We start from the raw sequence: 23,703 nt of genomic DNA on the forward strand, positions 1-23,703 counted from the left end.
GTGGCCAAAGCCCCAGCGACGGTCCCAGCAGCTCCGAAGCAGAAGAAAAAGTCAAAGGAGGGTAAGAGTTCTGTCACCCCTCTCTCGATCCCTCCCCCTGCCACCCCCGTCCAATCCCCCCCCACCCCGGCCACCCCTGCTGAGGATTCCACTTCCTCTTCCTCCTTCCCCTACTCCTCAGCAGGTGTCCTTTCCCCTGCCCCGGCAGCCACTCTCCCTCCTCAGACCATGGTAGTGGTGGAATTAACCTTTCCTCCACCTGCCGCTATCTATTCCGAGGAGGATTTTCCCCTTCTTGTCTCCCCAGTTCCAACCCGGGGAAAGAGGAAGGTGGAGGACAGCCCTGCTACTGAATCCTCCAAAAAGAAGATTCTGGATTTCGTAGGCGAAAAGGAGGATACCCTCCCTGAGCCAGAAGAGATGGAGCACATGGTTGAGACCCTGGTGGCCGAGCCAGAAGAGGAGGAACTGGTGGTCGCCGAGATCGAGGCCGCGCTGCTTGACCAGATGGAGGAAGAGGGCCTGCTGGTGATCCCGTCACCAGCAGTCAACACCGACGAGGGACCACCCGACCGGAGTGGTAACTAAGGTGTATTGCCTGCGCTAACTTTTTCTTTTTTCCCTACATGATGGCTAATATTAACTTATTTTCCATTAATGTCAGGAGCATCAAGGACAAGTTCAGACGTCAGACTATTTATGCCTTCCTTACTTCCCAGTTGTGTGATGTTTATATGTTGCAGGAATGTTCCCTTCCCTCCTCTAGGTCCTTCAAACATCTGGCCAGGGAGTGGTCCCACGGTCCATCCTACTGGTCCGGTGGGGGTGACTGCAAGTCTGCAGGGGTCGCAATTCTGATCAGGGGGGGCGCATTCACGCTTGAGTCCGTCCAGGAGCTCATCTGCGGCAGGGCTCTTGTTGTAGATGGCAACTGGGCGGGAGAACCTGTCAGGTTCATCAACGTGTATGCGTCCCCACTGAAGAATGAGCGTTTGGAGCTTTTCCAGACCCTGCGGCTTCAGCTTGCCACCACCAGGACCTTAGTGATGGCCGGGGATTTCAACTGCCCCATCGAGGAGGATGGTCGTAGTTCTGGCACATCTGCCAAGTTGGACATCACGTCCAAGCTGCTCATCGAGATGGTAACCGAGGCCTCTCTTCAGGACGTGGTGGGCTCCATGGGGAGAGGCTCCACGAACTATTCGTGGAGCCGACCGGATGGCTCACTCCGCTCCAGGATTGACTTTGTGTTCACCTCTCGGGCAGTCAGGCAGAGTAGGCACTCGATGGTCCCCTGCTCCTTCTCCGACCACAGAGCCATTCACTTACAAGGTGTCCTCGGCGACGGTTTTCCGTCCGGCCCCGGCTCCTGGAAGCTGAATTGTGCTCTGCTGGCTCAGGATGAAGTCGTGGAGGAGCTGAGAGCAGCCTACGCAATGTGGCAGTCCTACAAGGGTAGCTTCCAAACAGTCTCTGATTGGTGGGAATATGTTAAACTTGAGTTTCGCTGTTTCTTTCAGGCCAAGGGTCGACAACAGGCGTGTGAGAAGAGGAGGGACTTCAGAGGGCTGCAGCGCGAGCTGCGGTCGCTGCAGGACCTTCTTCACTGTGGCTGGGACGTGAGGGAGGAGCTGGAGGAGACCAAGAAGAGCCTGAAAAGGCACTTTGAGGAGGAGTCCAAGCGAATCGTCTTCCGTTCCAAAGTGGAGAATCTGGAGAAGGGTGAGAAATGTAACTCATTCTTTTTCAGGAAACTTCATGCCGGTCACACGCCCCTGAACGAGCTGCGAGACGAGAGCGGAAACATGCGACGTGGGAAGGAGGACGTGATGAGGGTCGTCAGCGACTTCTACAGCGAACTCTACTCCCACAAGACTACCGACCCCGACGCTGCTGATAACTTCCTGTCAGGTATCACTAACCATCTTGATCCTGCAGGCACGGCAGCCTTGGACAAACCTCTGATGGTGGGCGAATTGCTCTCTGCCGCTAAATCCTTTAGGACCGGCAGGACCCCGGGCAGTGATGGTCTTCCAGCGGAGCTCTATGTAGCGCTGGGAGACCTCATCTGTCCGGACCTGTTGGACCTGTACGAGGAGATGGTGGTGGAGGGTAGAATGCCTCCATCTTTGAGGGAAGGAATGGTCACGATCCTGTACAAGCGGAAGGGAGAGAGTTGCGACCTGAGGAATTGGCGTCCCATCACTCTGCTCAACGTGGACTACAAGATCCTGGCCAAGACGATGGCGACACGACTTAAGACGGTCATCGGACGGATCATCCACCCGGACCAGACCTGCGGCATCCCTGGACGTCGCATCGCAGACAGCCTCGCTCTCGTGCGGGACACGGTCGAGTACATCAAGGTCCGCCGCGCACACGCGGCCCTGGTCTCCTTGGATCAGGAGAAGGCCTTCGACCGGGTTTCCCACGAGTTCATGGGCCGAGCTCTGCACCGGTTAGGTTTGGGTAACATGTTTTGTTCGTATGTCCGTTTGATGTATTTTGATATCCACAGCTCGGTGTTGGTGAAAGGCTGGAAGACTGACCCCTTCCCTGTCCTCTCTGGGGTCAGACAAGGCTGCCCTCTATCACCTCTTCTTTTTGTTTGTGTTATAGAACTCTTCGCAGAGGCTATCCGGCAGAATGGAGAGATCAGAGGGATCACCGCACCGGGTCCGGGAGACACGAGGTCAAGTGCTCGCTCTACATGGACGACGTCACCGTCTTCTGCGCTGATCGTGGTTCAGTCGACGCCCTCGTCCAGACGTGTGAGAGGTTCGGCCGGGCTTCAGGGGCCAAAGTCAACTGCAGGAAGTCGGAAGCCATGCTCTTCGGGGATTGGCAGCCGGCCTCCTCCGCCCCCTTCCCCTTCAACATTCAACCGGATTTCCTCAAGGTGCTGGGAGTCTGGTTCGGGAAGGAAGGAGCGGCCCTCAAGTCCTGGCAAGAACGCTTGGCCAAGGTGAAGCAACGGATCGGACTCTGGAGCCTCAGACACCTCACTTGTGAGGGTAAGGCACTCGTCCTGCGTAATGAGGTCCTGCCCGTCTTGCAGTACACGGCGCAGGCCTGGCCCCCACACGTCACTGTGTGCAGGGCCATTACCAGGACAGTGTTTCACTTTGTCTGGGGATCCAAGATGGACAGAGTCAGGCGGGCCGTCATGTACAAGGAGCCTCGCAAGGGTGGGAAGGGCGTTCCAGATATCCCCACCCTCCTGCGATCCTCTTTTGTGTGTGATTGTGTCCGCCGGACTTTGCAAGTCAAGAATGGCTCCGCGGGCAGGTCCATGTCTCGCTTCTTCCTGCTTCCTCTTTGGAGGCGACTCGGCTGGGACAAGTGGGACAGCTCCTTCCCCTACAACTGGACGACGCCATGGTTCTATGGAGACGTCGTTCGATTTGTGGGGGAACATCAACTGGAGGGACTCAAGCCCGACTTGTGGAAGCCCAAAACTATCCACAAGCTCATCAGAGCCAAGGATGACGTGGAGAACATCACAGGACTTCACCAGGACACGCTGGAGACTGTGTGGACAAATGTGTCGTCTGACAGGCTGACCAACGGGCACAAGGACTTGTCGTGGATGGCGATTCAGGGCGGACTGCCCGTCCGGTCATTCATGCATGCCCGGAACCTGTGCAAGACCCGGTACTGCCCAAGGTGCCCCTTCGTGGAGGAAACATCTTTGCACACTTTTTGGGACTGCGGATTTGCACAGCGCCTGTTGACTGCCCTTGAGGACGACCTGAGGAACTCTGTCCCCAGGGCGAGCCTATCGCACCATTCTGTGCTTTACGGACTCTTCCCTGGGGTTCATACCGTCGGAGCCATCCAGGAGGCTTGGCGCCTTATGAACTGCTTCAAGGATGCCGTTTGGGTCGCCAGGAACCGGCTCATCTTGAGGAGGGAGAGGATGTCCATCCAGGACTGCCGCAGGCTGATCCACAGCCTGCTCAGAGACTATTCCATCGTGGACGGTCCGGAGGACGAGGATGAGGACTAAACCCCTCCTCCCCCTCTCCCCTTATGTGTCTTGTCTTTTAATAAAGCTTCGGGCCTGTGATTTTCCCCTCCCCATCCCCTTTTTCCCAATCCCCATCCCTTATCACGGTTCGTCGTACTGTATTGATTGACATGCTTTTTCTTTCATATTGAGTGTTTTGTGTAGCATAGGGGTGTGATGTGTCTAGTTAGTGCGTCGTATCCTCATGCTATGTAAATGTGATGTAGAATTCTGTGTGTACTGGGCTGCGGCACTGTACACTGTCTGTTAACTTATTTTTTGTGCTAATAAAAGATATATTCAATCAAAAAAATCTGTTCTTATCAGTTTAATATCTGATACGTCCCCTATCTGGGGACCATATATTAAATGGATTTTTAGAACAGGGAGATGGAAAAAGAGCTTGCTCTGTCCACTCCACGCATTGACCTGGTATTGCAGTATCTCCAGGACCGGTGCACCCCTTCTTTAATGCAGTTTCTAAAATCAGAAAGAATTGAATTCAATGCTTTTTGTTCATTTTGCTTGTTTGTCGGATTTTGGGATGGACTCTTTGGCTTTGCTTTTCTTCTCCTCATTGGATTTTTCATGTTAAAAGTTGCAGAAGCCAGATGACAAGCTCATTTTGGTTCAACTTCAGCAACTGTGCATTGCATTGCCATGTAATGTAATGTAATGCAATGCTATCTATCTAGCTCTCCCTCTATACTTCCTTTTGGATAAACAGACATATTAGGCAAGCATTTTGGAGCTTTCACCTAAATAACTACAGGTGGTGAGATAAGCTGCACAATATAATTGACCTTTCAGTATATTGTTGCACACACACCATCTATTTAGCAAATGCCCTTGTTATCAACAGCAGCCTTTTAAACTCACCTGAGCTAACAGGTATGTGAGCTGGTTACTCTGCTGCGCTTAAAATTTCTTTTTTGGTTTGCTACAATGCCTTTTCTGAAACGTTGTCTCCCTCTGCTGGAACACTGACTTCTTTCATTTAATGCCTGCAGACTATAAAAGAGAAACCAACCCAAAAAGTTTGGTTGATTAGTCTGTGGCATTCTTTTAAACTGTTGCTTATGGCGGTCTCTGTGAGCTTCTCAGTGACATTCAGCCATCCAGGTATCCCGCCTGCAGTAGACGGAATGTGGCAATGGAACGCTGGCTGCGCGTGTCATAATAGGCTCTGAGCCTTTATATACCTGCGCACAGCAGCAGCCACCTTCAGTCTGCTGCTGGACAGCCAGCAGCAGCAGCAACAGGAGAGGTAATTAATCAGCAACCCTCCTGCTAAGGGTAGACAGCTGCTCGTTCCACCCCCCCCCCCCGCCTTAATTGGTTCTCCTCCCTTCCAACGGTGTTGAGGCGGGTGGGAACAGCCGGGGGTTGAGGGTACTGTGCTAAAAGAGGTGGAGTTATGCAGATCTAAAACGCGTGGATTGCAGCAGCAGCAAGCCGAAAAGTGCAGGCATGTGAGGGATCTAGAGGTTGACAGCATGTCTTCTTAACGGGAGTCCAGGTGGCCATCTCCACAAATGGACTTTTCAGAATCCTTGGGTGGCACCGTAGTCGGAAACCAATTCTGGTTATCGCTTCTCGGCCTTTTGGCTAAGATCAAGTGTAGTATCTGTTCTTATCAGTTTAATATCTGATACGTCCCCTATCTGGGGACCATATATTAAATGGATTTTTAGAACAGGGAGATGGAAAAAGAGCTTGCTCTGTCCACTCCACGCATTGACCTGGTATTGCAGTATCTCCAGGACCGGTGCACCCCTTCTTTAATGCAGTTTCTAAAATCAGAAAGAATTGAATTCAATGCTTTTTGTTCATTTTGCTTGTTTGTCGGATTTTGGGATGGACTCTTTGGCTTTGCTTTTCTTCTCCTCATTGGATTTTTCATGTTAAAAGTTGCAGAAGCCAGATGACAAGCTCATTTTGGTTCAACTTCAGCAACTGTGCATTGCATTGCCATGTAATGTAATGTAATGCAATGCTATCTATCTAGCTCTCCCTCTATACTTCCTTTCGGATAAACAGACATATTAGGCAAGCGTTTTGGAGCTTTCACCTAAATAACTACAGGTGGTGAGATAAGCTGCACAATATAATTGACCTTTCAGTATATTGTTGCACACACACCATCTATTTAGCAAATGCCCTTGTTATCAACAGCAGCCTTTTAAACTCACCTGAGCTAACAGGTATGTGAGCTGGTTACTCTGCTGCGCTTAAAATTTCTTTTTTGGTTTGCTACAATGCCTTTTCTGAAACGTTGTCTCCCTCTGCTGGAACACTGACTTCTTTCATTTAATGCCTGCAGACTATAAAAGAGAAACCAACCCAAAAAGTTTGGTTGATTAGTCTGTGGCATTCTTTTAAACTGTTGCTTATGGCGGTCTCTGTGAGCTTCTCAGTGACATTCAGCCATCCAGGTATCCCGCCTGCAGTAGACGGAATGTGGCAATGGAACGCTGGCTGCGCGTGTCATAATAGGCTCTGAGCCTTTATATACCTGCGCACAGCAGCAGCCACCTTCAGTCTGCTGCTGGACAGCCAGCAGCAGCAGCAGCAGGAGAGGTAATTAATCAGCAACCCTCCTGCTAAGGGTAGACAGCTGCTCGTTCCACCCCCCCCCCGCCTTAATTGGTTCTCCTCCCTTCCAACGGTGTTGAGGCGGGTGGGAACAGCCGGGGGTTGAGGGTACTGTGCTAAAAGAGGTGGAGTTATGCAGATCTAAAACGCGTGGATTGCAGCAGCAGCAAGCCGAAAAGTGCAGGCATGTGAGGGATCTAGAGGTTGACAGCATGTCTTCTTAACGGGAGTCCAGGTGGCCATCTCCACAAATGGACTTTTCAGAATCCTTGGGTGGCACCGTAGTCGGAAACCAATTCTGGTTATCGCTTCTCGGCCTTTTGGCTAAGATCAAGTGTAGTATCTGTTCTTTTAAGAACACAAGAGCTACGATCTACACTTGACGAGAGCGATCGAACTCGGAAGGAGAAGAGCTTCGGAGCGCAGCTGACATCGGAGAAGGAAGGCGGATATCGGTGGGAGGAAGAAGCTCTAAAGAATCCAGAAGAAGACGAAGACTCGGAGAAGAATCGGGCTGTCCTGTGGAATCTTTGAGTAAGAAAATCATCGAGACAAAGACCTTTCGGGGAATTTGTCCAGAACACGACGGGAGAAGAATCTGCATAGCTCCACCCATTTCGGGAAGAGCTCCAGATCCAGCTCCAAGAAGTAACTGCAGGAGGAAAGCCATGGCAAGCGCTGCGAGGAAGGCCGAAAAGAAGAGCCTGGAGCAGGGGACAGCCAGGAGGGCCCAGCCAGGAGCCGATTCTGACCCCAAGGACTCTGCCTCCACGACTGGCCAGCAGAAGGGACCCCAGAAGCCCCGCCACGAAGCTCCAGCCCTGGAGCCATGGATGCGGCAGACGGTGGCCCTGAAGCTGAAGGAAGTGGATGGGAGGGTGCCGGACATGTCCTCGGACGTGTTCTGCCAGAAGATGCTGCTAGATCGAGGCTTCTCCAGGTCGGACACCCTCAGCATCCAGACCTTCTTGACGGGGATCTTCTTCGTCACCTTCGCCACTGTGAACACCTGCAGGAGGTTCTGGGAAATGGTAAGCGCAAAAGGATCGGATAATTCTTTCTCTGCCTTTACAGGTAGCTGCCCTATCCAGAGGGACGAAAGGAGGATCACGGTCTCCATGCGCAACCCGCACACCCCAGGCCAAGACATCTGTACCTTCCTGAGACGCTTCTGTTTGGTTGTGAAGGAACCCTCTCACATCCTGAATGGACTCGGCTTCTGGACAGGTAAGTGGTCGGTGACTGTTAGACTTCACAGGGACCTGGCGTACTCAGACGGACTTCGGCACCTGCCCCCGACATTCTCCCTGGGCAACTCCTACGGCCTCATCTATTACCCGGACATGCCGCGGAACTGCAGGAGATGCGGCAAGAACGGCCACGAGATGAAGGACTGCAAGGAGGATGCCTGCAGGATTTGTCGAGTGACGGGACACAGCTCGAAGGACTGCCCGAAGAAGACGTCCTGCAACCTGTGTGGGCTGGCGGCTCATCTGTACAAGGATTGCCCCAAGCGTGAGAGATCCTGGGCATCGGTGGTTGCGACGACCCCAGCTCCGGAGGACAACGCCCCGACAACCAGGCCTGTGAAGGTCAAGGACGCGACGACCAAGGCCCCAGCGGCCAAGGCCGAGACGACCAAGGCCAAAGCGGTCAAGGAGTCGGTGGCCAAAGCCCCAGCGACGGTCCCAGCAGCTCCGAAGCAGAAGAAAAAGTCAAAGGAGGGTAAGAGTTCTGTCACCCCTCTCTCGATCCCTCCCCCTGCCACCCCCGTCCAATCCCCCCCCACCCCGGCCACCCCTGCTGAGGATTCCACTTCCTCTTCCTCCTTCCCCTACTCCTCAGCAGGTGTCCTTTCCCCTGCCCCGGCAGCCACTCTCCCTCCTCAGACCATGGTAGTGGTGGAATTAACCTTTCCTCCACCTGCCGCTATCTATTCCGAGGAGGATTTTCCCCTTCTTGTCTCCCCAGTTCCAACCCGGGGAAAGAGGAAGGTGGAGGACAGCCCTGCTACTGAATCCTCCAAAAAGAAGATTCTGGATTTCGTAGGCGAAAAGGAGGATACCCTCCCTGAGCCAGAAGAGATGGAGCACATGGTTGAGACCCTGGTGGCCGAGCCAGAAGAGGAGGAACTGGTGGTCGCCGAGATCGAGGCCGCGCTGCTTGACCAGATGGAGGAAGAGGGCCTGCTGGTGATCCCGTCACCAGCAGTCAACACCGACGAGGGACCACCCGACCGGAGTGGTAACTAAGGTGTATTGCCTGCGCTAACTTTTTCTTTTTTCCCTACATGATGGCTAATATTAACTTATTTTCCATTAATGTCAGGAGCATCAAGGACAAGTTCAGACGTCAGACTATTTATGCCTTCCTTACTTCCCAGTTGTGTGATGTTTATATGTTGCAGGAATGTTCCCTTCCCTCCTCTAGGTCCTTCAAACATCTGGCCAGGGAGTGGTCCCACGGTCCATCCTACTGGTCCGGTGGGGGTGACTGCAAGTCTGCAGGGGTCGCAATTCTGATCAGGGGGGGCGCATTCACGCTTGAGTCCGTCCAGGAGCTCATCTGCGGCAGGGCTCTTGTTGTAGATGGCAACTGGGCGGGAGAACCTGTCAGGTTCATCAACGTGTATGCGTCCCCACTGAAGAATGAGCGTTTGGAGCTTTTCCAGACCCTGCGGCTTCAGCTTGCCACCACCAGGACCTTAGTGATGGCCGGGGATTTCAACTGCCCCATCGAGGAGGATGGTCGTAGTTCTGGCACATCTGCCAAGTTGGACATCACGTCCAAGCTGCTCATCGAGATGGTAACCGAGGCCTCTCTTCAGGACGTGGTGGGCTCCATGGGGAGAGGCTCCACGAACTATTCGTGGAGCCGACCGGATGGCTCACTCCGCTCCAGGATTGACTTTGTGTTCACCTCTCGGGCAGTCAGGCAGAGTAGGCACTCGATGGTCCCCTGCTTCTTCTCCGACCACAGAGCCATTCACTTACAAGGTGTCCTCGGCGACGGTTTTCCATCCGGTCCCGGCTCCTGGAAGCTGAATTGTGCTCTGCTGGCTCAGGATGAAGTCGTGGAGGAGCTGAGAGCAGCCTACGCAATGTGGCAGTCCTACAAGGGTAGCTTCCAAACAGTCTCTGATTGGTGGGAATATGTTAAACTTGAGTTTCGCTGTTTCTTTCAGGCCAAGGGTCGACAACAGGCGTGTGAGAAGAGGAGGGACTTCAGAGGGCTGCAGCGCGAGCTGCGGTCGCTGCAGGACTTTCTTCTCTGTGGCTGGGACGTGAGGGAGGAGCTGGAGGAGACCAAGAAGAGCCTGAAAAGGCACTTTGAGGAGGAGTCCAAGCGAATCGTCTTCCGTTCCAAAGTGGAGAATCTGGAGAAGGGTGAGAAATGTAACTCATTCTTTTTCAGGAAACTTCATGCCGGTCACACGCCCCTGAACGAGCTGCGAGACGAGAGCGGAAACATGCGACGTGGGAAGGAGGACGTGATGAGGGTCGTCAGCGACTTCTACAGCGAACTCTACTCCCACAAGACTACCGACCCCGACGCTGCTGATAACTTCCTGTCAGGTATCACTAACCATCTTGATCCTGCAGGCACGGCAGCCTTGGACAAACCTCTGATGGTGGGCGAATTGCTCTCTGCCGCTAAATCCTTTAGGACCGGCAGGACCCCGGGCAGTGATGGTCTTCCAGCGGAGCTCTATGTAGCGCTGGGAGACCTCATCTGTCCGGACCTGTTGGACCTGTACGAGGAGATGGTGGTGGAGGGTAGAATGCCTCCATCTTTGAGGGAAGGAATGGTCACGATCCTGTACAAGCGGAAGGGAGAGAGTTGCGACCTGAGGAATTGGCGTCCCATCACTCTGCTCAACGTGGACTACAAGATCCTGGCCAAGATGATGGCGACACGACTTAAGACGGTCATCGGACGGATCATCCACCCGGACCAGACCTGCGGCATCCCTGGACGTCGCATCGCAGACAGCCTCGCTCTCGTGCGGGACACGGTCGAGTACATCAAGGTCCGCCGCGCACACGCGGCCCTGGTCTCCTTGGATCAGGAGAAGGCCTTCGACCGGGTTTCCCACGAGTTCATGGGCCGAGCTCTGCACCGGTTAGGTTTGGGTAACATGTTTTGTTCGTATGTCCGTTTGATGTATTTTGATATCCACAGCTCGGTGTTGGTGAAAGGCTGGAAGACTGACCCCTTCCCTGTCCTCTCTGGGGTCAGACAAGGCTGCCCTCTATCACCTCTTCTTTTTGTTTGTGTTATAGAACTCTTCGCAGAGGCTATCCGGCAGAATGGAGAGATCAGAGGGATCACCGCACCGGGTCCGGGACGACACGAGGTCAAGTGCTCGCTCTACATGGACGACGTCACCGTCTTCTGCGCTGATCGTGGTTCAGTCGACGCCCTCGTCCAGACGTGTGAGAGGTTCGGCCGGGCTTCAGGGGCCAAAGTCAACTGCAGGAAGTCGGAAGCCATGCTCTTCGGGGATTGGCAGCCGGCCTCCTCCGCCCCCTTCCCCTTCAACATTCAACCGGATTTCCTCAAGGTGCTGGGAGTCTGGTTCGGGAAGGAAGGAGCGGCCCTCAAGTCCTGGCAAGAACGCTTGGCCAAGGTGAAGCAACGGATCGGACTCTGGAGCCTCAGACACCTCACTTGTGAGGGTAAGGCACTCGTCCTGCGTAATGAGGTCCTGCCCGTCTTGCAGTACACGGCGCAGGCCTGGCCCCCACACGTCACTGTGTGCAGGGCCATTACCAGGACAGTGTTTCACTTTGTCTGGGGATCCAAGATGGACAGAGTCAGGCGGGCCGTCATGTACAAGGAGCCTCGCAAGGGTGGGAAGGGCGTTCCAGATATCCCCACCCTCCTGCGATCCTCTTTTGTGTGTGATTGTGTCCGCCGGACTTTGCAAGTCAAGAATGGCTCCGCGGGCAGGTCCATGTCTCGCTTCTTCCTGCTTCCTCTTTGGAGGCGACTCGGCTGGGACAAGTGGGACAGCTCCTTCCCCTACAACTGGACGACGCCATGGTTCTATGGAGACGTCGTTCGATTTGTGGGGGAACATCAACTGGAGGGACTCAAGCCCGACTTGTGGAAGCCCAAAACTATCCACAAGCTCATCAGAGCCAAGGATGACGTGGAGAACATCACAGGACTTCACCAGGACACGCTGGAGACTGTGTGGACAAATGTGTCGTCTGACAGGCTGACCAACGGGCACAAGGACTTGTCGTGGATGGCGATTCAGGGCGGACTGCCCGTCCGGTCATTCATGCATGCCCGGAACCTGTGCAAGACCCGGTACTGCCCAAGGTGCCCCTTCGTGGAGGAAACATCTTTGCACACTTTTTGGGACTGCGGATTTGCACAGCGCCTGTTGACTGCCCTTGAGGACGACCTGAGGAACTCTGTCCCCAGGGCGAGCCTATCGCACCATTCTGTGCTTTACGGACTCTTCCCTGGGGTTCATACCGTCGGAGCCATCCAGGAGGCTTGGCGCCTTATGAACTGCTTCAAGGATGCCGTTTGGGTCGCCAGGAACCGGCTCATCTTGAGGAGGGAGAGGATGTCCATCCAGGACTGCCGCAGGCTGATCCACAGCCTGCTCAGAGACTATTCCATCGTGGACGGTCCGGAGGACGAGGATGAGGACTAAACCCCTCCTCCCCCTCTCCCCTTATGTGTCTTGTCTTTTAATAAAGCTTCGGGCCTGTGATTTTCCCCTCCCCATCCCCTTTTTCCCAATCCCCATCCCTTATCACGGTTCGTCGTACTGTATTGATTGACATGCTTTTTCTTTCATATTGAGTGTTTTGTGTAGCATAGGGGTGTGATGTGTCTAGTTAGTGCGTCGTATCCTCATGCTATGTAAATGTGATGCAGAATTCTGTGTGTACTGGGCTGCGGCACTGTACACTGTCTGTTAACTTATTTTTTGTGCTAATAAAAGATATATTCAATCAAAAAAATCTGTTCTTATCAGTTTAATATCTGATACGTCCCCTATCTGGGGACCATATATTAAATGGATTTTTAGAACAGGGAGATGGAAAAAGAGCTTGCTCTGTCCACTCCACGCATTGACCTGGTATTGCAGTATCTCCAGGACCGGTGCACCCCTTCTTTAATGCAGTTTCTAAAATCAGAAAGAATTGAATTCAATGCTTTTTGTTCATTTTGCTTGTTTGTCGGATTTTGGGATGGACTCTTTGGCTTTGCTTTTCTTCTCCTCATTGGATTTTTCATGTTAAAAGTTGCAGAAGCCAGATGACAAGCTCATTTTGGTTCAACTTCAGCAACTGTGCATTGCATTGCCATGTAATGTAATGTAATGCAATGCTATCTATCTAGCTCTCCCTCTATACTTCCTTTTGGATAAACAGACATATTAGGCAAGCATTTTGGAGCTTTCACCTAAATAACTACAGGTGGTGAGATAAGCTGCACAATATAATTGACCTTTCAGTATATTGTTGCACACACACCATCTATTTAGCAAATGCCCTTGTTATCAACAGCAGCCTTTTAAACTCACCTGAGCTAACAGGTATGTGAGCTGGTTACTCTGCTGCGCTTAAAATTTCTTTTTTGGTTTGCTACAATGCCTTTTCTGAAACGTTGTCTCCCTCTGCTGGAACACTGACTTCTTTCATTTAATGCCTGCAGACTATAAAAGAGAAACCAACCCAAAAAGTTTGGTTGATTAGTCTGTGGCATTCTTTTAAACTGTTGCTTATGGCGGTCTCTGTGAGCTTCTCAGTGACATTCAGCCATCCAGGTATCCCGCCTGCAGTAGACGGAATGTGGCAATGGAACGCTGGCTGCGCGTGTCATAATAGGCTCTGAGCCTTTATATACCTGCGCACAGCAGCAGCCACCTTCAGTCTGCTGCTGGACAGCCAGCAGCAGCAGCAGCAGGAGAGGTAATTAATCAGCAACCCTCCTGCTAAGGGTAGACAGCTGCTCGTTCCACCCCCCCCCCAGCCTTAATTGGTTCTCCTCCCTTCCAACGGTGTTGAGGCGGGTGGGAACAGCCGGGGGTTGAGGGTACTGTGCTAAAAGAGGTGGAGTTATGCAGATCTAAAACGCGTGGATTGCAGCAGCAGCAAGCCGAAAAGTGCAGGCATGTGAGGGATCTAGAGGTTGACAGCATGTCTTCTTAACGGGAGTCCAGGTGGCCATCTCCACAAATGGACTTTTCAGAATCCTTGGGTGGCACCGTAGTCGGAAACCAATTCTGGTTATCGCTTCTCGGCCTTTTGGCTAAGATCAAGTGTAGTATCTGTTCTTATCAGTTTAATATCTGATACGTCCCCTATCTGGGGACCATATATTAAATGGATTTTTAGAACAGGGAGATGGAAAAAGAGCTTGCTCTGTCCACTCCACGCATTGACCTGGTATTGCAGTATCTCCAGGACCGGTGCACCCCTTCTTTAATGCAGTTTCTAAAATCAGAAAGAATTGAATTCAATGCTTTTTGTTCATTTTGCTTGTTTGTCGGATTTTGGGATGGACTCTTTGGCTTTGCTTTTCTTCTCCTCATTGGATTTTTCATGTTAAAAGTTGCAGAAGCCAGATGACAAGCTCATTTTGGTTCAACTTCAGCAACTGTGCATTGCATTGCCATGTAATGTAATGTAATGCAATGCTATCTATCTAGCTCTCCCTCTATACTTCCTTTTGGATAAACAGACATATTAGGCAAGCATTTTGGAGCTTTCACCTAAATAACTACAGGTGGTGAGATAAGCTGCACAATATAATTGACCTTTCAGTATATTGTTGCACACACACCATCTATTTAGCAAATGCCCTTGTTATCAACAGCAGCCTTTTAAACTCACCTGAGCTAACAGGTATGTGAGCTGGTTACTCTGCTGCGCTTAAAATTTCTTTTTTGGTTTGCTACAATGCCTTTTCTGAAACGTTGTCTCCCTCTGCTGGAACACTGACTTCTTTCATTTAATGCCTGCAGACTATAAAAGAGAAACCAACCCAAAAAGTTTGGTTGATTAGTCTGTGGCATTCTTTTAAACTGTTGCTTATGGCGGTCTCTGTGAGCTTCTCAGTGACATTCAGCCATCCAGGTATCCCGCCTGCAGTAGACGGAATGTGGCAATGGAACGCTGACTGCGCGTGTCATAATAGGCTCTGAGCCTTTATATACCTGCGCACAGCAGCAGCCACCTTCAGTCTGCTGCTGGACAGCCAGCAGCAGCAGCAGCAGGAGAGGTAATTAATCAGCAACCCTCCTTCTAAGGGTAGACAGCTGCTCGTTCCACCCCACCCCCCCGCCTTAATTGGTTCTCCTCCCTTCCAACGGTGTTGAGGCGGGTGGGAACAGCCGGGGGTTGAGGGTACTGTGCTAAAAGAGGTGGAGTTATGCAGATCTAAAACGCGTGGATTGCAGCAGCAGCAAGCCGAAAAGTGCAGGCATGTGAGGGATCTAGAGGTTGACAGCATGTCTTCTTAACGGGAGTCCAGGTGGCCATCTCCACAAATGGACTTTTCAGAATCCTTGGGTGGCACCGTAGTCGGAAACCAATTCTGGTTATCGCTTCTCGGCCTTTTGGCTAAGATCAAGTGTAGTATCTGTTCTTATCAGTTTAATATCTGATACGTCCCCTATCTGGGGACCATATATTAAATGGATTTTTAGAACAGGGAGATGGAAAAAGAGCTTGCTCTGTCCACTCCACGCATTGACCTGGTATTGCAGTATCTCCAGGACCGGTGCACCCCTTCTTTAATGCAGTTTCTAAAATCAGAAAGAATTGAATTCAATGCTTTTTGTTCATTTTGCTTGTTTGTCGGATTTTGGGATGGACTCTTTGGCTTTGCTTTTCTTCTCCTCATTGGATTTTTCATGTTAAAAGTTGCAGAAGCCAGATGACAAGCTCATTTTGGTTCAACTTCAGCAACTGTGCATTGCATTGCCATGTAATGTAATGTAATGCAATGCTATCTATCTAGCTCTCCCTCTATACTTCCTTTCGGATAAACAGACATATTAGGCAAGCGTTTTGGAGCTTTCACCTAAATAACTACAGGTGGTGAGATAAGCTGCACAATATAATTGACCTTTCAGTATATTGTTGCACACACACCATCTATTTAGCAAATGCCCTTGTTATCAACAGCAGCCTTTTAAACTCACCTGAGCTAACAGGTATGTGAGCTGGTTACTCTGCTGCGCTTAAAATTTCTTTTTTGGTTTGCTACAATGCCTTTTCTGAAACGTTGTCTCCCTCTGCTGGAACACTGACTTCTTTCATTTAATGCCTGCAGACTATAAAAGAGAAACCAACCCAAAAAGTTTGGTTGATTAGTCTGTGGCATTCTTTTAAACTGTTGCTTATGGCGGTCTCTGTGAGCTTCTCAGTGACATTCAGCCATCCAGGTATCCCGCCTGCAGTAGACGGAATGTGGCAATGGAACGCTGGCTGCGCGTGTCATAATAGGCTCTGAGCCTTTATATACCTGCGCACAGCAGCAGCCACCTTCAGTCTGCTGCTGGACAGCCAGCAGCAGCAGCAGCAGGAGAGGTAATTAATCAGCAACCCTCCTGCTAAGGGTAGACAGCTGCTCGTTCCACCCCCCCCCCGCCTTAATTGGTTCTCCTCCCTTCCAACGGTGTTGAGGCGGGTGGGAACAGCCGGGGGTTGAGGGTACTGTGCTAAAAGAGGTGGAGTTATGCAGATCTAAAACGCGTGGATTGCAGCAGCAGCAAGCCGAAAAGTGCAGGCATGTGAGGGATCTAGAGGTTGACAGCATGTCTTCTTAACGGGAGTCCAGGTGGCCATCTCCACAAATGGACTTTTCAGAATCCTTGGGTGGCACCGTAGTCGGAAACCAATTCTGGTTATCGCTTCTCGGCCTTTTGGCTAAGATCAAGTGTAGTATCTGTTCTTTTAAGAACACAAGAGCTACGATCTACACTTGACGAGAGCGATCGAACTCGGAAGGAGAAGAGCTTCGGAGCGCAGCTGACATCGGAGAAGGAAGGCGGATATCGGTGGGAGGAAGAAGCTCTAAAGAATCCAGAAGAAGACGAAGACTCGGAGAAGAATCGTGCTGTCCTGTGGAATCTTTGAGTAAGAAAATCATCGAGACAAAGACCTTTCGGGGAATTTGTCCAGAACACGACGGGAGAAGAATCTGCATAGCTCCACCCATTTCGGGAAGAGCTCCAGATCCAGCTCCAAGAAGTAACTGCAGGAGGAAAGCCATGGCAAGCGCTGCGAGGAAGGCCGAAAAGAAGAGCCTGGAGCAGGGGACAGCCAGGAGGGCCCAGCCAGGAGCCGATTCTGACCCCAAGGACTCTGCCTCCACGACTGGCCAGCAGAAGGGACCCCAGAAGCCCTGCCACGAAGCTCCAGCCCTGGAGCCATGGATGCGGCAGACGGTGGCCCTGAAGCTGAAGGAAGTGGATGGGAGGGTGCCGGACATGTCCTCGGACGTGTTCTGCCAGAAGATGCTGCTGGATCGAGGCTTCTCCAGGTCGGACACCCTCAGCATCCAGACCTTCTTGACGGGGATCTTCTTCGTCACCTTCGCCACTGTGAACACCTGCAGGAGGTTCTGGGAAATGGTAAGCGCAAAAGGATCGGATAATTCTTTCTCTGCCTTTACAGGTAGCTGCCCTATCCAGAGGGACGAAAGGAGGATCACGGTCTCCATGCGCAACCCGCACACCCCAGGCCAAGACATCTGTACCTTCCTGAGACGCTTCTGTTTGGTTGTGAAGGAACCCTCTCACATCCTGAATGGACTCGGCTTCTGGACAGGTAAGTGGTCGGTGACTGTTAGACTTCACAGGGACCTGGCGTACTCAGACGGACTTCGGCACCTGCCCCCGACATTCTCCCTGGGCAACTCCTACGGCCTCATCTATTACCCGGACATGCCGCGGAACTGCAGGAGATGCGGCAAGAACGGCCACGAGATGAAGGACTGCAAGGAGGATGCCTGCAGGATTTGTCGAGTGACGGGACACAGCTCGAAGGACTGCCCGAAGAAGACGTCCTGCAACCTGTGTGGGCTGGCGGCTCATCTGTACAAGGATTGCCCCAAGCGTGAGAGATCCTGGGCATCGGTGGTTGCGACGACCCCAGCTCCGGAGGACAAGGCCCCGACGACCAGGCCTGTGAAGGTCAAGGACGCGACGACCAAGGCCCCAGCGGCCAAGGCCGAGACGACCAAGGCCAAAGCGGTCAAGGAGTCGGTGGCCAAAGCCCCAGCGACGGTCCCAGCAGCTCCGAAGCAGAAGAAAAAGTCAAAGGAGGGTAAGAGTTCTGTCACCCCTCTCTCGATCCCTCCCCCTGCCACCCCCGTCCAATCCCCCCCCACCCCGGCCACCCCTGCTGAGGATTCCACTTCCTCTTCCTCCTTCCCCTACTCCTCAGCAGGTGTCCTTTCCCCTGCCCCGGCAGCCACTCTCCCTCCCCAGACCATGGTAGTGGTGGAATTAACCTTTCCTCCACCTGCCGCTATCTATTCCGAGGAGGATTTTCCCCTTCTTGTCTCCCCAGTTCCAACCCGGGGAAAGAGGAAGGTGGAGGACAGCCCTGCTACTGAATCCTCCAAAAAGAAGATTCTGGATTTCGTAGGCGAAAAGGAGGATACCCTCCCTGAGCCAGAAGAGATGGAGCACATGGTTGAGACCCTGGTGGCCGAGCCAGAAGAGGAGGAACTGGTGGTCGCCGAGATCGAGGCCGCGCTGCTTGACCAGATGGAGGAAGAGGGCCTGCTGGTGATCCCGTCACCAGCAGTCAACACCGACGAGGGACCACCCGACCGGAGTGGTAACTAAGGTGTATTGCCTGCGCTAACTTTTTCTTTTTTCCCTACATGATGGCTAATATTAACTTATTTTCCATTAATGTCAGGAGCATCAAGGACAAGTTCAGACGTCAGACTATTTATGCCTTCCTTACTTCCCAGTTGTGTGATGTTTATATGTTGCAGGAATGTTCCCTTCCCTCCTCTAGGTCCTTCAAACATCTGGCCAGGGAGTGGTCCCACGGTCCATCCTACTGGTCCGGTGGGGGTGACTGCAAGTCTGCAGGGGTCGCAATTCTGATCAGGGGGGGCGCATTCACGCTTGAGTCCGTCCAGGAGCTCATCTGCGGCAGGGCTCTTGTTGTAGATGGCAACTGGGCGGGAGAACCTGTCAGGTTCATCAACGTGTATGCGTCCCCACTGAAGAATGAGCGTTTGGAGCTTTTCCAGACCCTGCGGCTTCAGCTTGCCACCACCAGGACCTTAGTGATGGCCGGGGATTTCAACTGCCCCATCGAGGAGGATGGTCGTAGTTCTGGCACATCTGCCAAGTTGGACATCACGTCCAAGCTGCTCATCGAGATGGTAACCGAGGCCTCTCTTCAGGACGTGGTGGGCTCCATGGGGAGAGGCTCCACGAACTATTCGTGGAGCCGACCGGATGGCTCACTCCGCTCCAGGATTGACTTTGTGTTCACCTCTCGGGCAGTCAGGCAGAGTAGGCACTCGATGGTCCCCTGCTTCTTCTCCGACCACAGAGCCATTCACTTACAAGGTGTCCTCGGCGACGGTTTTCCGTCCGGCCCCGGCTCCTGGAAGCTGAATTGTGCTCTGCTGGCTCAGGATGAAGTCGTGGAGGAGCTGAGAGCAGCCTACGCAATGTGGCAGTCCTACAAGGGTAGCTTCCAAACAGTCTCTGATTGGTGGGAATATGTTAAACTTGAGTTTCGCTGTTTCTTTCAGGCCAAGGGTCGACAACAGGCGTGTGAGAAGAGGAGGGACTTCAGAGGGCTGCAGCGCGAGCTGCGGTCGCTGCAGGACCTTCTTCACTGTGGCTGGGACGTGAGGGAGGAGCTGGAGGAGACCAAGAAGAGCCTGAAAAGGCACTTTGAGGAGGAGTCCAAGCGAATCGTCTTCCGTTCCAAAGTGGAGAATCTGGAGAAGGGTGAGAAATGTAACTCATTCTTTTTCAGGAAACTTCATGCCGGTCACACGCCCCTGAACGAGCTGCGAGACGAGAGCGGAAACATGCGACGTGGGAAGGAGGACGTGATGAGGGTCGTCAGCGACTTCTACAGCGAACTCTACTCCCACAAGACTACCGACCCCGACGCTGCTGATAACTTCCTGTCAGGTATCACTAACCATCTTGATCCTGCAGGCACGGCAGCCTTGGACAAACCTCTGATGGTGGGCGAATTGCTCTCTGCCGCTAAATCCTTTAGGACCGGCAGGACCCCGGGCAGTGATGGTCTTCCAGCGGAGCTCTATGTAGCGCTGGGAGACCTCATCTGTCCGGACCTGTTGGACCTGTACGAGGAGATGGTGGTGGAGGGTAGAATGCCTCCATCTTTGAGGGAAGGAATGGTCACGATCCTGTACAAGCGGAAGGGAGAGAGTTGCGACCTGAGGAATTGGCGTCCCATCACTCTGCTCAACGTGGACTACAAGATCCTGGCCAAGACGATGGCGACACGACTTAAGACGGTCATCGGACGGATCATCCACCCGGACCAGACCTGCGGCATCCCTGGACGTCGCATCGCAGACAGCCTCGCTCTCGTGCGGGACACGGTCGAGTACATCAAGGTCCGCCGCGCACACGCGGCCCTGGTCTCCTTGGATCAGGAGAAGGCCTTCGACCGGGTTTCCCACGAGTTCATGGGCCGAGCTCTGCACCGGTTAGGTTTGGGTAACATGTTTTGTTCGTATGTCCGTTTGATGTATTTTGATATCCACAGCTCGGTGTTGGTGAAAGGCTGGAAGACTGACCCCTTCCCTGTCCTCTCTGGGGTCAGACAAGGCTGCCCTCTATCACCTCTTCTTTTTGTTTGTGTTATAGAACTCTTCGCAGAGGCTATCCGGCAGAATGGAGAGATCAGAGGGATCACCGCACCGGGTCCGGGACGACACGAGGTCAAGTGCTCGCTCTACATGGACGACGTCACCGTCTTCTGCGCTGATCGTGGTTCAGTCGACGCCCTCGTCCAGACGTGTGAGAGGTTCGGCCGGGCTTCAGGGGCCAAAGTCAACTGCAGGAAGTCGGAAGCCATGCTCTTCGGGGATTGGCAGCCGGCCTCCTCCGCCCCCTTCCCCTTCAACATTCAACCGGATTTCCTCAAGGTGCTGGGAGTCTGGTTCGGGAAGGAAGGAGCGGCCCTCAAGTCCTGGCAAGAACGCTTGGCCAAGGTGAAGCAACGGATCAGACTCTGGAGCCTCAGACACCTCACTTGTGAGGGTAAGGCACTCGTCCTGCGTAATGAGGTCCTGCCCGTCTTGCAGTACACGGCGCAGGCCTGGCCCCCACACGTCACTGTGTGCAGGGCCATTACCAGGACAGTGTTTCACTTTGTCTGGGGATCCAAGATGGACAGAGTCAGGCGGGCCGTCATGTACAAGGAGCCTCGCAAGGGTGGGAAGGGCGTTCCAGATATCCCCACCCTCCTGCGATCCTCTTTTGTGTGTGATTGTGTCCGCCGGACTTTGCAAGTCAAGAATGGCTCCGCGGGCAGGTCCATGTCTCGCTTCTTCCTGCTTCCTCTTTGGAGGCGACTCGGCTGGGACAAGTGGGACAGCTCCTTCCCCTACAACTGGACGACGCCATGGTTCTACGGAGACGTCGTTCGATTTGTGGGGGTGCATCAACTGGAGGGACTCAAGCCCGACTTGTGGAAGCCCAAAACTATCCACAAGCTCATCAGAGCCAAGGATGACGTGGAGAACATCACAGGACTTCACCAGGACACGCTGGAGACTGTGTGGACAAATGTGTCGTCTGACAGGCTGACCAACGGGCACAAGGACTTGTCGTGGATGGCGATTCAGGGCGGACTGCCCGTCCGGTCATTCATGCATGCCCGGAACCTGTGCAAGACCCGGTACTGCCCAAGGTGCCCCTTCGTGGAGGAAACATCTTTGCACACTTTTTGGGACTGCGGATTTGCACAGCGCCTGTTGACTGCCCTTGAGGACGACCTGAGGAACTCTGTCCCCAGGGCGAGCCTATCGCACCATTCTGTGCTTTACGGACTCTTCCCTGGGGTTCATACCGTCGGAGCCATCCAGGAGGCTTGGCGCCTTATGAACTGCTTCAAGGATGCCGTTTGGGTCGCCAGGAACCGGCTCATCTTGAGGAGGGAGAGGATGTCCATCCAGGACTGCCGCAGGCTGATCCACAGCCTGCTCAGAGACTATTCCATCGTGGACGGTCCAGAGGACGAGGATGAGGACTAAACCCCTCCTCCCCCTCTCCCCTTATGTGTCTTGTCTTTTAATAAAGCTTCGGGCCTGTGATTTTCCCCTCCCCATCCCCTTTTTCCCAATCCCCATCCCTTATCACGGTTCGTCGTACTGTATTGATTGACATGCTTTTTCTTTCATATTGAGTGTTTTGTGTAGCATAGGGGTGTGATGTGTCTAGTTAGTGCGTCGTATCCTCATGCTATGTAAATGTGATGTAGAATTCTGTGTGTACTGGGCTGCGGCACTGTACACTGTCTGTTAACTTATTTTTTGTGCTAATAAAAGATATATTCAATCAAAAAAATCTGTTCTTATCAGTTTAATATCTGATACGTCCCCTATCTGGGGACCATATATTAAATGGATTTTTAGAACAGGGAGATGGAAAAAGAGCTTGCTCTGTCCACTCCATGCATTGACCTGGTATTGCAGTATCTCCAGGACCGGTGCACCCCTTCTTTAATGCAGTTTCTAAAATCAGAAAGAATTGAATTCAATGCTTTTTGTTCATTTTGCTTGTTTGTCGGATTTTGGGATGGACTCTTTGGCTTTGCTTTTCTTCTCCTCATTGGATTTTTCATGTTAAAAGTTGCAGAAGCCAGATGACAAGCTCATTTTGGTTCAACTTCAGCAACTGTGCATTGCATTGCCATGTAATGTAATGTAATGCAATGCTATCTATCTAGCTCTCCCTCTATACTTCCTTTTGGATAAACAGACATATTAGGCAAGCATTTTGGAGCTTTCACCTAAATAACTACAGGTGGTGAGATAAGCTGCACAATATAATTGACCTTTCAGTATATTGTTGCACACACACCATCTATTTAGCAAATGCCCTTGTTATCAACAGCAGCCTTTTAAACTCACCTGAGCTAACAGGTATGTGCGCTGGTTACTCTGCTGCGCTTAAAATTTCTTTTTTGGTTTGCTACAATGCCTTTTCTGAAACGTTGTCTCCCTCTGCTGGAACACTGACTTCTTTCATTTAATGCCTGCAGACTATAAAAGAGAAACCAACCCAAAAAGTTTGGTTGATTAGTCTGTGGCATTCTTTTAAACTGTTGCTTATGGCGGTCTCTGTGAGCTTCTCAGTGACATTCAGCCATCCAGGTATCCCGCCTGCAGTAGACGGAATGTGGCAATGGAACGCTGGCTGCGCGTGTCATAATAGGCTCTGAGCCTTTATATACCTGCGCACAGCAGCAGCCACCTTCAGTCTGCTGCTGGACAGCCAGCAGCAGCAGCAGCAGGAGAGGTAATTAATCAGCAACCCTCCTGCTAAGGGTAGACAGCTGCTCGTTCCACCCCCCCCCCCCCGCCTTAATTGGTTCTCCTCCCTTCCAACGGTGTTGAGGCGGGTGGGAACAGCCGGGGGTTGAGGGTACTGTGCTAAAAGAGGTGGAGTTATGCAGATCTAAAACGCGTGGATTGCAGCAGCAGCAAGCCGAAAAGTGCAGGCATGTGAGGGATCTAGAGGTTGACAGCATGTCTTCTTAACGGGAGTCCAGGTGGCCATCTCCACAAATGGACTTTTCAGAATCCTTGGGTGGCACCGTAGTCGGAAACCAATTCTGGTTATCGCTTCTCGGCCTTTTGGCTAAGATCAAGTGTAGTATCTGTTCTTATCAGTTTAATATCTGATACGTCCCCTATCTGGGGACCATATATTAAATGGATTTTTAGAACAGGGAGATGGAAAAAGAGCTTGCTCTGTCCACTCCACGCATTGACCTGGTATTGCAGTATCTCCAGGACCGGTGCACCCCTTCTTTAATGCAGTTTCTAAAATCAGAAAGAATTGAATTCAATGCTTTTTGTTCATTTTGCTTGTT

The 23,703-nt window shown here is 52.3% G+C and overlaps 7 non-coding genes and 2 pseudogenes across 7 annotated transcripts; all 9 read left to right on the forward strand.

The window, feature by feature from the left end:
- The first annotated feature begins 4,281 nt into the window (after positions 1-4,281).
- LOC141196239 (U2 spliceosomal RNA) lies at positions 4,282-4,475 on the forward strand. The gene has a single exon (XR_012268802.1). It is a non-coding gene; the product is annotated as a U2 spliceosomal RNA (small nuclear RNA).
- Positions 4,476-5,597: 1,122 nt separating this feature from the next.
- On the forward strand, positions 5,598-5,788 carry LOC141194511 (U2 spliceosomal RNA). Its single transcript, XR_012267135.1, has one exon. It is a non-coding gene; the product is annotated as a U2 spliceosomal RNA (small nuclear RNA).
- A 1,120-nt stretch (positions 5,789-6,908) lies between these two features.
- LOC141196425 (U2 spliceosomal RNA) lies at positions 6,909-6,986 on the forward strand (annotated as a pseudogene).
- Positions 6,987-12,550: 5,564 nt separating this feature from the next.
- Positions 12,551-12,744, forward strand: LOC141196240 (U2 spliceosomal RNA). The gene has a single exon (XR_012268803.1). It is a non-coding gene; the product is annotated as a U2 spliceosomal RNA (small nuclear RNA).
- Positions 12,745-13,865: 1,121 nt separating this feature from the next.
- LOC141194523 (U2 spliceosomal RNA) lies at positions 13,866-14,056 on the forward strand. The gene has a single exon (XR_012267146.1). It is a non-coding gene; the product is annotated as a U2 spliceosomal RNA (small nuclear RNA).
- A 1,122-nt stretch (positions 14,057-15,178) lies between these two features.
- Positions 15,179-15,369, forward strand: LOC141194535 (U2 spliceosomal RNA). The gene has a single exon (XR_012267158.1). It is a non-coding gene; the product is annotated as a U2 spliceosomal RNA (small nuclear RNA).
- Positions 15,370-16,489: 1,120 nt separating this feature from the next.
- LOC141196426 (U2 spliceosomal RNA) lies at positions 16,490-16,567 on the forward strand (annotated as a pseudogene).
- A 5,564-nt stretch (positions 16,568-22,131) lies between these two features.
- On the forward strand, positions 22,132-22,325 carry LOC141196263 (U2 spliceosomal RNA). The gene has a single exon (XR_012268825.1). It is a non-coding gene; the product is annotated as a U2 spliceosomal RNA (small nuclear RNA).
- Positions 22,326-23,448: 1,123 nt separating this feature from the next.
- LOC141194548 (U2 spliceosomal RNA) lies at positions 23,449-23,639 on the forward strand. The gene has a single exon (XR_012267171.1). It is a non-coding gene; the product is annotated as a U2 spliceosomal RNA (small nuclear RNA).
- Positions 23,640-23,703: the final 64 nt, after the last annotated feature.

This window comes from Phyllobates terribilis, unplaced genomic scaffold (assembly GCF_046119375.1).
Source record: "Phyllobates terribilis strain yellow unplaced genomic scaffold, ASM4611937v1 Scaffold_74__1_contigs__length_7073193, whole genome shotgun sequence".
NCBI classification, from domain to species: Eukaryota; Metazoa; Chordata; class Amphibia; order Anura; family Dendrobatidae; genus Phyllobates; species Phyllobates terribilis.